Source organism: Lissotriton vulgaris, chromosome 10, assembly GCF_964263255.1.
Source record: "Lissotriton vulgaris chromosome 10, aLisVul1.2, whole genome shotgun sequence".
Classification (NCBI taxonomy): domain Eukaryota; kingdom Metazoa; phylum Chordata; class Amphibia; order Caudata; family Salamandridae; genus Lissotriton; species Lissotriton vulgaris.
Window position 1 is genome coordinate 30,897,189 of NC_141698.1, and position 13,826 is coordinate 30,911,014.

General features: G+C 46.7%; 1 long non-coding RNA gene across 1 annotated transcript in view; it reads right to left on the reverse strand.

The window, feature by feature from the left end:
• Positions 1-1,557: 1,557 nt before the first annotated feature.
• Positions 1,558-13,826, reverse strand: part of LOC147684416 (uncharacterized) — a 137,535-nt gene continuing 125,266 nt past the window's right edge. Inside the window, exon 4 of the long non-coding RNA XR_015300736.1 lies at positions 1,558-1,745. This is a non-coding gene — a long non-coding RNA (uncharacterized LOC147684416). The remainder of the gene's footprint in view (positions 1,746-13,826) is intronic.

Genomic DNA, 13,826 nt, shown 5'->3' on the forward strand with positions numbered 1-13,826 from the left:
TGGTTGAGCATGATGAGCCCTAATGTTGAGCTATGGGTAAGGGACGAGATGGAGTGGCCCTAGCCGAAGAGGTCCACCTCAGACATAGCAGCAAAGATGAAAAGTTGATAGAGGACTTAGAGGTGCAGGTGGGTGTTCTACAGACTTCTTAAGTTTTGGGGAGCAAGATTCAGATTCAGGACCCAGATCACAATTCTCAATGAATTATTATGATTTATATAGGGGAGAGGAGTTGGCCTAACGGCTAGGGCGGTCAACCTCGAATCTGGGGAACTGGGTTCGAGTTTCGGAAATGACACTGAACATCCTGTGATTCTGGGCAAATCACTTAATCTCCCCCTGCCTAACAAAAAAATGAATGTGTTGAAATGTAATGCAAGTGGTGCTATGTAAAGCGCTCTCATACCCGATTCGGGTCAATTTTGTGCTATATAAAACTCTATTAAAAAAAATATATATATATACTGATTGTATCAGTGAGTACTATGTAATGGTTTGTTCCAGCTGTGCCACTGCAATGATACAGCCCATTAGATAAAATGTTGCCTAAAAATGTTTGGTGAAAACACCATAGAGGGGTTGGAGGAATGTGCGAAGTTCATTTATTATGTATTGCTTAAATGACAAATCTGAAAATAAAGCTTTAGCCTCTTCGACGCTCATGACGAGCCCAGCTCACCATGAGTCACAGTGGAGCTGTGCTCATGACGAGCAGGGCTTGTCATAACGGCTTTGCGCCGCCCACGCGCAATTGATTCCTCGCCTGTGCGGGAGAATTAATCAGTGGGCGGGGTTGTGACTAGCCCAGCTCGTCATGAGCACAGCTCCACTGTGACTCATGACGAGCTGGGCTCGTCACGAGCACCGCTGTGCCATGCTCAACCCCCCAAACCCTCCCTGAACCGTGCGGGAATTACCCCTGCAGCGAAGGGGTTAAAAAATATTTAAAAGGAAGATTTAGTCCTGTCAAATTTTGACAGGTCGAATTTTCAATTAAAAACTGCACAGCCAGGGTACTGGTAGAAGACCTGGGATCATATTTACTTGCGGCTGTAGTGGACAGCCGCATAGGGGGTACAGCCCACTTGTGCCATTTAGCTTACAAGCCCTACGTTCATCTTGGTACCAAATACTAGAGACGTATAGGTAAAATAAATATGCCAATCAGGAGAAAAACAATTTTACCATGTTCAAAATAGGAAACAAACACTTTACCACTGGTTAGCAGAAGTAAAGTGCACAGAGTTCAATAGCCAGAAAAAATAGGGTTCAGCAAAAAGTCCACAAATCTAAAGTCAACAAATCTAGGGTGACCCTGCAGAAAGGTTAACATTTCAAACAGTGGTTTACTGCACTTGTATGGATTCTCTTACTTCAATCTACATATGACATACAAACATTAGATCAAAGTTGAAGAGCACAGTTCAAGAAATAATTCCATTCACAGACCTGTCATCCTATTATGAATGTAAAATGTCCTACTCTTCATAACAGAAAGTTTCCGTTCTATTAAGGACATGGAGTCAACGATTATGCTAAAACGTTCTTCACTTTTAATTAACAGCAGCCATTAACATCATCAATGAACTAACTTTCCCATTAACCAAAGGGTAGGGATGTAGAATAACTTTAAACCAGTCAATCACAATCCTGAAAGCTCTTCTCTGTTGTTAAGCCCCCTCTTTCTTGGTGTGGCAGGATCCATCTCCATGATCCAATTTAATCCACTTTAGTTATTTAATTTACTGTAATAAGAAAACAAGAACATCAGTACTGTACACAGTGCTCCATAGGAACATCATCTATCTTGTATGAACAAGTTTATTATAACATTTTTAGCAGATCATACAGATGATCCTTTATGCAAATGCATTCAATAAATATCCATTGACATAAAGTGAAGTCAAATAATAATACAATGATTACTTATGTCTTAGATAAAAGAATCAGTTTACCATCCGATTTATCCTTAGGGTTGGTGTACGGTCATCAGACTGTTGGAAGGGATAATCCTCACCTCCATGCCTTTAATCAAGTGTAAACTTTCTGTTACATAATCTAGAAAACGTTATATTCTATGTTAGCACTGGAGGCGAGGATTATACTGACTTTGCCATGTTAACTAACAGTTTGAAATGATCTCTCTTGAATGTGAAACCCACGGATCAATCCACAGCATTTAGAATGTCCTCACGACGAGCCACATGCAAAAAGGCTTTAGAAGCATAGCCCCAGGGGCAGAGTGGGCTCTGAATATTAAAGTATCAATACCTGTCTCTTGCATGGTCTACCTAACCCATCGTACAATAGAGGGGGAGAAGACCGCCTTAAATGGCTTGCGTGTGAATATCTGTAATTCTCTTTTGCCTGGAGGATGAAGCTCTTCTGTCATGCTGTCCCAGGCTTTGGTACATCAGTTTGAGAATATCATCAAAGGCTGGGTACGAAAATACTCTGGAATTACATTTTGTTCTCCTAAATATGTGAAAAGTCGCCTCATCCAGGGTAAATACTCTTCCTGTAACATCGAAGGCCCTGACATCTAGGGCCATCCTATAGCTAGTTTACTTGACAACTCCTTCCTTGAGGGATACTTGGTACTTTTCTAAGATAGAAAAAAGTTAACAACCATCCCACAGAGATGCGTATTGGGTTCTGGAGGAAGGGACAGTCGTATTCCACTCATTCATTTCCATAGGTGAGGATGTTCTACAACTGTAATCCCCTTGATTGGGCTATGCCTTGCCACAGTAGCTGATCTGAATGTGCTTATTGACCAGCATTTGATATTTAACAATCTAGGCAACCATAAGAGACAATCAAAGAAGTTTTAATAAATGGAAGGGAATTAAGCTACAAAATGTTTGTAAAGAAAACAATTTATTAAGAGTTAAAAAGAACAATATCACATTCACAGATTTAATATGTACGTTAAAAGAGTGTAGTTTAAACAAACTAGACTTAAAACAACAATCTATAAATCACATGGCATGGATCACAATGCAAATGAGAACATATATAAAGTTAAAAAACACTGGAAGTGGCAGATTGCTTATTGACCAGCAGCCATTTTGCGTGAAGCCAAAAGGGATAGAAAATTCAAGATAGGTACAATGTTGGACCCCACAGGATCCACGTCCCCCTGTAGACACCAATCTATTCATCTCAATCATACAGACCTATATCTTTTGTCTGTTCCATTTGTCCATGCCTTTAAAAGGACCTGCTCAGCTTTTCACGCAGGTCCTGGGACCATCCATTGTTCCCTGTAATCTTTCATGCCATGCAACACAGTTTCCCTTCCGCCACGAGGTGGTGAGTGTTCCCTGGAGAATCCAGGAGAATTTCTGAAAGTAGGGGGAGAAGGATTAGAGAATCCCAAGAAAGTTCCATCAGAACTGGATACCAGACTTGAGATCTCCGCACCTTTCATCATCTGGCTTGAGCTGACAATCTTGTATTCATCGAAATGGGGGAAATGCGTGCCCCGCCTCTTTGTTTAAACCCTAGGGAAAGATGGCCATTGTTGTAGTTTCGAGCATAGTCTCCAACTGAAAAATGTGTTGCCTTGGTTATCCAGCCTTAAGGCAAACAGATCTACTGTGAATGGCCTCTTTCAGGGGATTGGAAGCTACCAGTCAAAAGTCCCTACCACGACCAGCACCGGAGAAAACCCTAGGGGGGAAATTTGCTTCACGGAGGCTTGTGCCTTGTCCATAGACATAAAGTGGGGTCGACTTTGATTGAGAGAGATCTGCGTCTCTCCGTAGAAAGGGCACACTTAGCATTTCCCAAAAATATGAGAGCCCTTTGGGCACATCCAGAAAGAACATCAGGAGGAAATGGGACCCTGGCTGTTTAGCTTTCTGTCCCATATTAAGGATCTTCGTGAAAGGGCCAGATATGTCAAGAAATGTATCTTGGCATGATCACCATGTGCAGTTGGTGCTGTTCTTTGGTTCTGGCATAAATTTCCCCAGGAAAGTGGCCACCCGATTGTCCATTTCTGGGGTCAGCGACCTTGACGAACTAAGGGAGGTATGAGCCATTCCAGCTTTAGGCGAACAAGGACTTCCTTTTCCAGAGGTTTTTTAAATCGGCCTTCTATATAAGTCACTACTTTTTCAGCCAGCTACCATTCAGGTAAGAGGATAGGAGTTCATTCAGATCAAGCATGTCCGAGGTCTCGAGCCCCAGCCTAGTTCATTCTACAGGTGGATGAGTACTGAAAAGGGTCATGTTGTAGTGGGGCGTGGGTCCCCGTCAGAATCCCAAGGAAGTCATCCTCATCAATGTGTTCTATTGTGGCTGTGACATCTGATGGAGTTAGGGAACCCCAAGACTTTTTGTTCTCAAAAGGTGGAAGGTATCACTTCTTGGTCCTCCAATGAAGGGAGAGATTCCAATAGGAATGCCCTATTTAATCTCACAAAGGCATCTAAGTACACACCTTGATAATGCTTTCTCTTTTACCCCACTTTTACAGATGTCTTATTGGGTTGTATTAAAAATGGTCACCCCCCAATTGGAAGGGTTTCATGGAACTGTGAGCAAGCTGCATCAGCCTCCTGTCAAGAGGTGCCAAGGCTGAGGCGACAGACTGATAGATAGAGGCGTCTACTATCTTGCAAACATCGTCAAATTGGAGGAAGGAGACTAACTCAAAATTGGAAAGTAGTGCTACCAGGGTTATCACATTATAACATTAGCCATGGCCCTCTTGAAAGGCCAGAAAATCCTGCAAAAAAATGCTTAAGTTGTTGGCCTCATTCCTTGTCACATGATTACAGCAGTGACAGGTGCTCAATCAAAATACAACAGAGGTGGAGGGCAGAGGAGCAGTGGAGGGGTGGGGAAGCACTGAAGGAGGTTGGGGGAGGGATGAGGAGCAGCATGGAGCAGGTGGGGTGGAAGTTCGGGGAAGGGAAGCTTCAGACAAGGGAGAGAGCTAGGAAGCACCTGCATTCTTTTGGAGGGCTGAAAGAAAAAAAGGACAGTAGTTCTCTAAATGTAGCAAACACAAGGAGATGGTGGATGGAGCACTGAAACTTTTCAGACACTCTCATGAAGTCACAGGTCTGGGATGAATCCATCATCGTTCTTTTGCTCACTAATCCACCCAGCTCAGACCCAGCTATATACAAATCAGTCTTGACCCTGTGCCTCATGGGAACAGTTCAGACCGAACTGCCAAGCCAGGTCTTCCCTGGACTGGACACAAGCATCCTAGGAACGGTTTCGGGGTAACACCCTTCTTCAGCCCGGCTAGCTTGAATCCAGTGGCAAAGTGATCAAGGGACCCACGTCTGGGCATATCCTGCCAACTTAGGGCGTACAAAGCAAACACAAGGAGATGGTGGACAGAGCGCTGAAACTTTTCAGCCACTTTCCCCCAGTCACGGATCTGGTTTGAATCCATCATCGTTCTTTAGCTCACTTCACCACCCCAGCTCAGACCCAGCCATATACAAATCAGTCTGGACCTTGTGCCTCATGGGAACAGTCCAGCCCGAACTGCCAAGCCAGGTCTACCCTGGCTTGGCATAATAATATCTGCACAGCTGCGAATTAGAAAGGAATGTACCAATGAGTTATGATCACTATTCATCAGATACCGACACCTCAAAGGGGTGATATATAATTTGCAAGGGGGGAGAAGATCCTGCCTGACCTCTGCCCTTTTGGGAATCATAATGGTGCCCCCCCCCCCCCCCACCTCAGTGTCTTAAAGAATGAAGAATGGGGCGGGGGGATTTGCAAAGGCCGGACCGGTCCCTTTAATGGACATGTTCTAGTTTTAGGGAAATGTTTCCCTTTTGAGAAGGGCCGGAAGGCTGCTGTCCTTGGCAGCCTTTAACCCTGCACTTGTGGCCAAGCCTAGGGGCTGGTACACTAATCCATCAGGCGCTAAACGTTTCTCTCCAAGCTCTGTAGGAGCACTTTCCTTTTCTGGAGTCACTCCATCACCAATCTCCTGACCACTGTCCCCTCTGACTCATTCCTCCGCACTTTTCTCAAGTTGTTTTACGTCATCATTGCCTTATAATAAATTATTATTCACAAATGCATCGATCGGTGCCAGATCCTAATGATGGAGTAATATGCCTTCCCTGCCCATTCACACAGATGAGTGAATTCATGTTTTCATTCCTGCATTAATGAGTCTTACTCTCTCTTACACCGCCCCCTCCCCCCCCTAGCAGTTCCTCACAACTGAGCTTCAGGGGCTGAGGGATCTGGCAGGCCGCCTCTCCTACTTGAGATCAGCCGCTCTCAGTGGGGGATGGGATCTGATCAGGTTTCCCTGTCATTGGATCCATGTGATGCGGCCAACATGGAGGCTGATGCCAAGGGCGCGTGGGGACTCTCGAGGACACCAGTGCTTACTCTGGCCCAGAATTGAGAACTACTTCAGCCTCGTGCCCACCGGAAGAGCAAGTGGGCTTGTGCAGGGAGATTTCTTATTCACGTGAAAAGTGTTTTGAGTCCCTATAAATGAATCAAAATATAAATGATTAATAAGGGCCCCCTTCTTTAACCCAACCTCCTTTCGGCTTCAGTCTACTTCTCCCACGGCCAGTCCTGCACTGGCTCCACCATGTGACAGGCTTCCTAGTAACTGGTCCAGTCTGGATCTGCTATAAAATTAGGATAGTTTGCGTACATATGTCAGGTACAAACCCTTCTGCTTTTGACCCAGCATCCATCTCTCTTATCTTCTCTGAGCCATGATGTCCGCACTCATAGGTGGTATACGGTTCAGTAGTAAATGTGGGAAGAACATGCAGGAGTTGAATTGATGAAAAATGGGAAACGCTCCTAAATTTAAAGGGTTTAGGGAAATGTAGGATTTAAGGCGGGGCTTAGGGAGGCACATGCAAATGGGAGCACACACCCACAAAAGAGTAAGACCATTACTATTTACAAGCTACACTTCTAAACTTTCTACATCAACAAAGGTTTTAAAGGTGTTTGAGCAAATTTATTCCAGCGTAGTGTTGGAGTAAGTCAAGCACCACACATGCTACCCACAGAACCCTCCTATAAAAACAATGGAGGCAGGGAATTAAGATTACACTCAACAGACCTAAGCTTAAAATAATTAAATTATTTGGAGACATAAACAAAAACTGCTGCTGCCCTTGTTTGGGTATAATGCAAAAGTGGTGGTGTCAGCAGCATACCATGTTTTAGAAGGTTTAGCAGTGTGACCAGGCATTTTAAGGTCTTGCTTGCATCAGTGAAGTCACCTGCGCATGTGTTCTCGCTTACAAGAGATATTGGGGCAGATTTACAATAACTGCCGCATCCCTGCATATCAGCAGGGATGCGCCAGTTATTGTGCGCCACGGCTCCGCCACAGTGGATGCGCCACATTTACAATGCGGCGCACCATGGGGCAAAAACAGTACAGATGCGTGACACATCTGTGCCATAAAGGCAGCGCATTGCTGGAGTTCCGTCGCAAGCACGACGCAGCTCCATCAATGCTCTGGGGGGCCCTATGTTTACAATGCTGCGTCAATCCTTATGTCTGCTTCAAGCAGGCGCAGGGTTTTGACGCAGCATGGGCTCCAAAGTGACTGAGGGAAATCTTGTAGATTTTACTCAGCCAACTTTGGAAGGTGTTCCTGCGCCAGAACGACCCCCCACCCCCCTCCCAGCGCAGGAACGCCTACTTCTGGTGCCGGGCTTTACAACGTGACTCATCTCCCAGATGCTTCACGTTGTAAATACCCTGCAGCATGGCGCATCTTTTGCGCCACCGCTGCGTCACAAAAGGGATGCAACAGCGACGTAAAAGAGACGCAAGGGGCTTGTAAATCTGACCCATTGTTTTCTTCTACAGGCTTGGAGGCCACTCATTGCTTCCCATTTATGGGCTTCATTGTCACTCTCATTGTAGGAGGCTTAGTCAGTATGTGGTGTACCCCTAATGGTAAGGCACCCTGCACTGAGTCTAGGTAACCCTTAGTGAAAGTGTTTAGGTCCCTGATAACCAAAGCTTGCAAGTGGTAGCTGTGGAGAGCAGCTAAGGCTTATCTAGGAGGGTGTAAAGCGGGTGCATTCACCACTATAGTCAGTCAGTAAGAAAGAACCACACCAGTGTTAGAAAAATAAATCTGTATTTATTAAACTAAGAACTACTTGGTATATCTTCTACCCGGAGATATCAATACACACAAAGAAATACTTTAAAACAGGTAAGCAAGCATAGGAAAACACATGGGCCCATATGGGTGAGCCAAGCCATGTAATAGAAAAATGGGATGCGAGGTAAGTACCAAAACGAGACTAGTGCCCAGGGATGGAGGACCGCAGGAGAGGGACCCCCGGGTGCCATGGTGCGGAGGTGTTACACCGGGTCACATGTCCATAGGATAACACGGGGAAAGTTGTGGTTGGTATTCTACTGTTTCAGGACCTTTCCCAAAATACCCAGAGGAAACCAGTTGGATCAGGGAAGGTTAGAGAGTAACCCCACTCGTGGATACCCAGGGAACCAGGATGCCTACACCAGGGAGCATATGTGCATAGGTGTGAAGTGGTGTCAGAACCGCCCGTTGATGTCAATAGAGGGTCTTGGAAGTCCAGCGGGTACAGCATCTTGTGGACCAGGTCAATGGAACCCAAACATGGATTCTGGACGAGACGTACCTGAAAGCAGAGGAGTCCAAACCACCTGGAGGTGTCTAGGAGGAGCAGGAGCCCAATGCCAGCACTTGTCGGAGGTACTTGCTGTAGCAGGAAGGTCTTGATGAAGCAGCTGTGGAGCCCAGGCTTTGATGCACAGGAGCTATCCACAAGCGGTCCCAAAATGGTCGACAAATGCAGGAGGGTTAGTGGCCGGCAGGACTACCAACAAGCCTTGGCAAACGCAGCAGTTGGATTCAAGAAACAATGCTTGGTTGCAGACCAGCAAGGTCTTTGGGACTAACACAACAAGGGTAAGTCAGGGCTGGCCCCCAGCATGCAAGAGAAGCAGCAGGAATCAATGGATCCCCCAGGAGGACCTTCTGGCAGCAGGCCCAGGGATTCGCAAGGAGGCCTCAGAAGCACACAGAAGATGGGTGCTACTTCGCAGGAGATAGAGAGAGAGCAGCACACTTGGAGCTGTACATTGTTTGAGAATGGAGCTTCTTGGAGCATGAAGATCTTCGGTGAGGAGAGCCAACAGACGTGATTCAGTCGGCTGGAGAGGGATTACACTCTCCAAAGTTGCAGGGAAGACCGGTCAGGCCTCTGGGGAGCCAACAAACCACCACCTGTGTTGTAGAACCAGGAGGTGTCCATGTGACAGCAGGAACAGCAAACCAGTCGTCGACCAGCCTGCGGTTGCAGGGAAGTGATTCCTTCTCTCCACGAGAGATTCCTTCTTGTTTGGGTGTTTGCAGATTTGTGGGAGACCCAGGGTATGCACGGCCACGGAGTTGCAAAAACTTGGAAGAGCAAGGAGATAAAGTTGCACTAGGAATCTTCCTATCAGGAGCAGTTTTGTCTTGGTTCCTGGATACATTCAGCAGCAGAGTTCCAGTGTCCCACAGCAGAAGTGTTTTCAGACAGGTCTTGATAAATCTTGATGGTGTCCAAGACATATCTAAGAACCCACCCTCAGGGGAGCCCTTAAAGGGGGAAGAACACCTTCTGGGGTTACCCATCTATCAGAGGGGGTCAAGGATGCTAGTCTGAGGACATAACCAGTCAGATGCTCCTAGGGGCCTATGCGTAGCTAAGATTCAAGATGGCAGAATCAAGTAGCCACCTGGAAGAGCTCTGGCCACCTCCCAAGGGAGGAGCTGGACAGGGGGTGGTCACTCCTCTGTACTTCGCATCAGAACGGGAGATGAGGGCTCCATTACTGGTGGAAACTGGTTTATTCAAGGAGGGCACCAAATGTGCCCTTCAATGCAGCCTGGTGGCGCTCAGAAGCACCCACCCTGCCTAATTCTAAAGGAGAGGTGGTCACACCTCTCCACTACAGGAAATCATGTTTCCTGCCTGTCCTTGCTTGAGTTAAGCTCATCAGCAGGGGGGCAAAACAGTATCTGGGGATTCAAGGAGGGCACCAAATGTGCCCTTCAATGCAGCCTGGTGGCGCTCAGAAGCACCCACCCTGCCTAATTCTAAAGGAGAGGTGGTCACACCTCTCCACTACAGGAAATCATTATTCCTGCCTGTCCTTGCTCGAGTTAAGCTCATCAGCAGGGGGGCAAAACAGTATCTGGGGTCGGCATCAGTACGAGATGGCAGGCAAACCCTGCAAGGCTACACAGGTAGGTATGGGGGGTCCACTAAGAAGCCCCCCCAGTGCATGGTATCATGCAACTAGCACTTGAATCAGTGTAGTTGCAACCACAAAGCCAGATATGGACTCTGGGGTTTGTTGGGATGTCTCTGCTCATACAGGGACACCCTCAAACTTAGTACCCAGCACCCTGGCTGTAAGGCCTACCTTAGGGGTGACTTATAAGTTTTAAGTGCAGTGACTGGGATTTAAGGGAAACCTTATATCTCAAATGAAAGGTGCATGCACCATTTCACGCAGGCTACAGTGGCAGACCTTCAGTCACAGTTTGCATGGGCTCCCATGGGTGGCACAATACATGCTGTATCCCATGGAGACCCCTGGTGTACCAGTGCCCTAAGTACCTCAGTGCCATATGCTAGGGACTTACAGGGGTACACCAGTATGCCAATTGTGGGATGTACAAAGTACTTACCAGTTAATTGAAGAGAGAGAGAGCACAGGCACTGGGGTTCTGATTAGCGGGAGCCCAGTGTATTACAGTCAAAACCCAATGACACCAGACACAAAGTGCTGGTAACTATGCCAGAAAGATCCTATTTTCCAACACTCAATTGATGCCTTTTAATTGGGCAGTACAAGCATTCTTCGCTTCCTCTTCTTTCCCCAGGAGCACAGACGAAGAACTGATTGATTCAGACAAATGTAGGTCCTTCTGCTGCTGCTATGATTGAAGTACTATTTTTTTTAGTTGTTCGCTTCTCCCCCTCACCCTTTTTGTCCCTGTTGCTTCTTAACCTTCCCACCCACACCCCATCTGTGTTGCTCCTTAATGCTCCCACCCTCCCCTCAACTCTGTTGCTTCTTACCCATCCCACTCGCCCTCATCCGTGTTGCTTGTTAACCCTGTTTTTTAATCCTCGTCCGTGTTGCTTCTTAATCTGCCTCACTGCCCCCTCTGTGTTTCTTCTTCACTGTTCATCTTTCGTCTTCCCTCGACACCTGCCTTCTGTTCCTGTTTATTATCCCCCTCCCACCCAACCCTATCCCTATTACTTATCCATGCGCTCAACCAATAGAAGGGAAAAAGCAATATGACATAGCCAGCACTAACGCTTCATAGCACTTTTTTACCATCCTGTTCTCCACCCCACCCACCCTCCTGCTCGCCACCCCTACCTGATTGACAAAGGCAATAGCTCACAGATAGATGAGACATTTTGGATTTGCCAGTGGTTGTTCCCTTTGTCATAGTGAGGGAGGCCTACTGGCTGCATTTATGTAATATTTCACTGATTTGCAAATGCCCAGAACCTCGCTCCGGCCACCCATGAATATATCAAGTGCATGCTTGTGTGGAGTGTGTGTAGCACACGTCTAGTAGTAGAGCCAAGTGTGTGTGAATGATCCTGAATACTGAGGCCAGTGAGATCAATTTTGTATGCCCCCGGCCCACCATAGCACAAGAGGGAGGTATATGACTGTTGTCTTGGATATTGGAAGTGTACTGCCTGCATTTCTGTGACTGGACGGAGGAGATAAAGACACTAAATTGAGGAGGATGGAGACGTGACAACCTTTAGAAATTGCATGAAGCCTTTTGTTGTCCAGGGGCTTCAGATAAGCCCTCCTGAGCACTGTCATTTGGTTGATGGTATGGGTGAGGGTTGGGGTTGCAGTTCTGTTGTGTATGGTGAGACATCTCTAGTTCAGCCTGTTTTTTTTATATCCCTAATTACTACTTCAGTTAGGCTTGTGACAGCCAGGCGCAGAAATCTCACTCCTCATAATTGTGTACTGGGTGATCCAGAATGAAAACAACCCCAATACTATCTGCTGTGACAGTCATCATCACACTACACAAAGGCTGTGTCTGCAGAGCAGCCTGAAAAGTACAGTTGGAAAAAGAATCACCTTCAAACCAGTTCTACAGTCTGAGATAATAGATCCACATCCCCTGTCTGAAAAGGTTTATCGAATAACAATACAAAGCATCCTACTTTTTTTCAAGGCCTAAGTCCTTCATTACAAGAGAAGGTAGTGCTCTGCAGATTACTTGAAGGCCTGCTGTGAAACCAGGAATGGTGTCCGCTTGACAGGCAGCCGCCCAGAGGTGTGAGGACATCTCCTGGAACCTGAGCTTTTTTCAGGAGAAGCTGAGGATCTGCTGAAAGGGCCCAGAAGCCTGCCTGCCTGCAAAGAGAGGGAAGAAGTCTGCATGGCCTTTCAAGAGTAGAGACAGTCCAGGAGAAGAGATCCCCAGCATGTCCCCAGTGACAGCCTTGAGAGTGAGCTAGGAGTGGCCTGCACCCCACATGGTCTTCTAGTCTCTCATCAACGGTTCCTGGCAAGAACTGCTTGAAGTTTCTGTGGTTTTGGACCTTTCTGTGATGGATCTGCCGTAATTATGTCCTTGTCATGATTGGGCCGCAACTGCCATTGGCCCTGTTGAGGCTGCATCTGCTGTGATCAGCACTTTAGCCCGATTGGGGCTCCAAATGCCTTTGGCCGTGTTAGGGCTGCATCTGCCTTGATCGTCGTTTTGGCCCAATATGGCCTGTGACTGTCTAATGACCTATTCAGGCCACTCCTGCTGCTATTCCTGTATTGGCCAATTGGGTGCACACCTGTCTGTAATAGCCGGTGCATCATACCCGATGTCCAAGGAAGCTGCAGTAGATGAGGCCAAATCTGTGCCAGGGCCACGAGGATGCACGACTAAGCCAGGCAGGTACGCTGACCGAGACATCACCTGCACCTGTTCCTCCCAGTGGCCTTGGACTGCCTTCTCGCACCACAGCCCTGGATTACAGAAGTGCAGAGGGGCTGTTCTACCCGAGGTACGATAAGAATATTATTTACCTGCACAACGAGGGGATTAAGAACCAAGAAATTGTCAGAACATGGGTCATTCATTTGGGAAAAGGCTACCCCTGCCAGCTCCATAAACCTACTCTGGTTAGACCAACACACAATACTGAGAGATTCTCTTCTGACCCCCTGCTAGCTTCAGCATAAGGAGCAGACAATCCCAGAGAAGTGTGTGTACATTCAAGCAGTAGCAGCAGTTTTAAAATAAATACAACACAATAAAGCTCCCAATCCAATTTCGAAGAATGGAGACAAATTATTGAGCAAAAAGACACATGATCATCAAAATAGGTTAAAGTGAACTGGAGAGATTGAGATAGTCAAGAACTATCTAAAGACAACAGTTGACAGTGGACTAGGACCTAGGCGTAGTTTGAGGCTGACCACTTTGGAGCGGAAGTTGATATACACCGAGCGGGTTATCATGGCAGAAGTATATTTTATCACATATATGGGTGCTGTAAATACACATTGCAGCCGGAAATGTAATTTAATTTTCCATATAAACCACACAGAAGTACGTTGGCCATATGTGCGCAGGGGGACAGATGGGAAAAAGAAAGGGGAAACAAGGAGATCTATCTCTCCAATGAAGAGCGAGTGCTAATTAGAGACCGGTGGGGGCGGGAGATTTCCCTCAGAACAGGAACCCTCACTCACCCTTACATGCTTCATCATGTGGGCTCCCTTCTCACACCGTAGTGTCGGC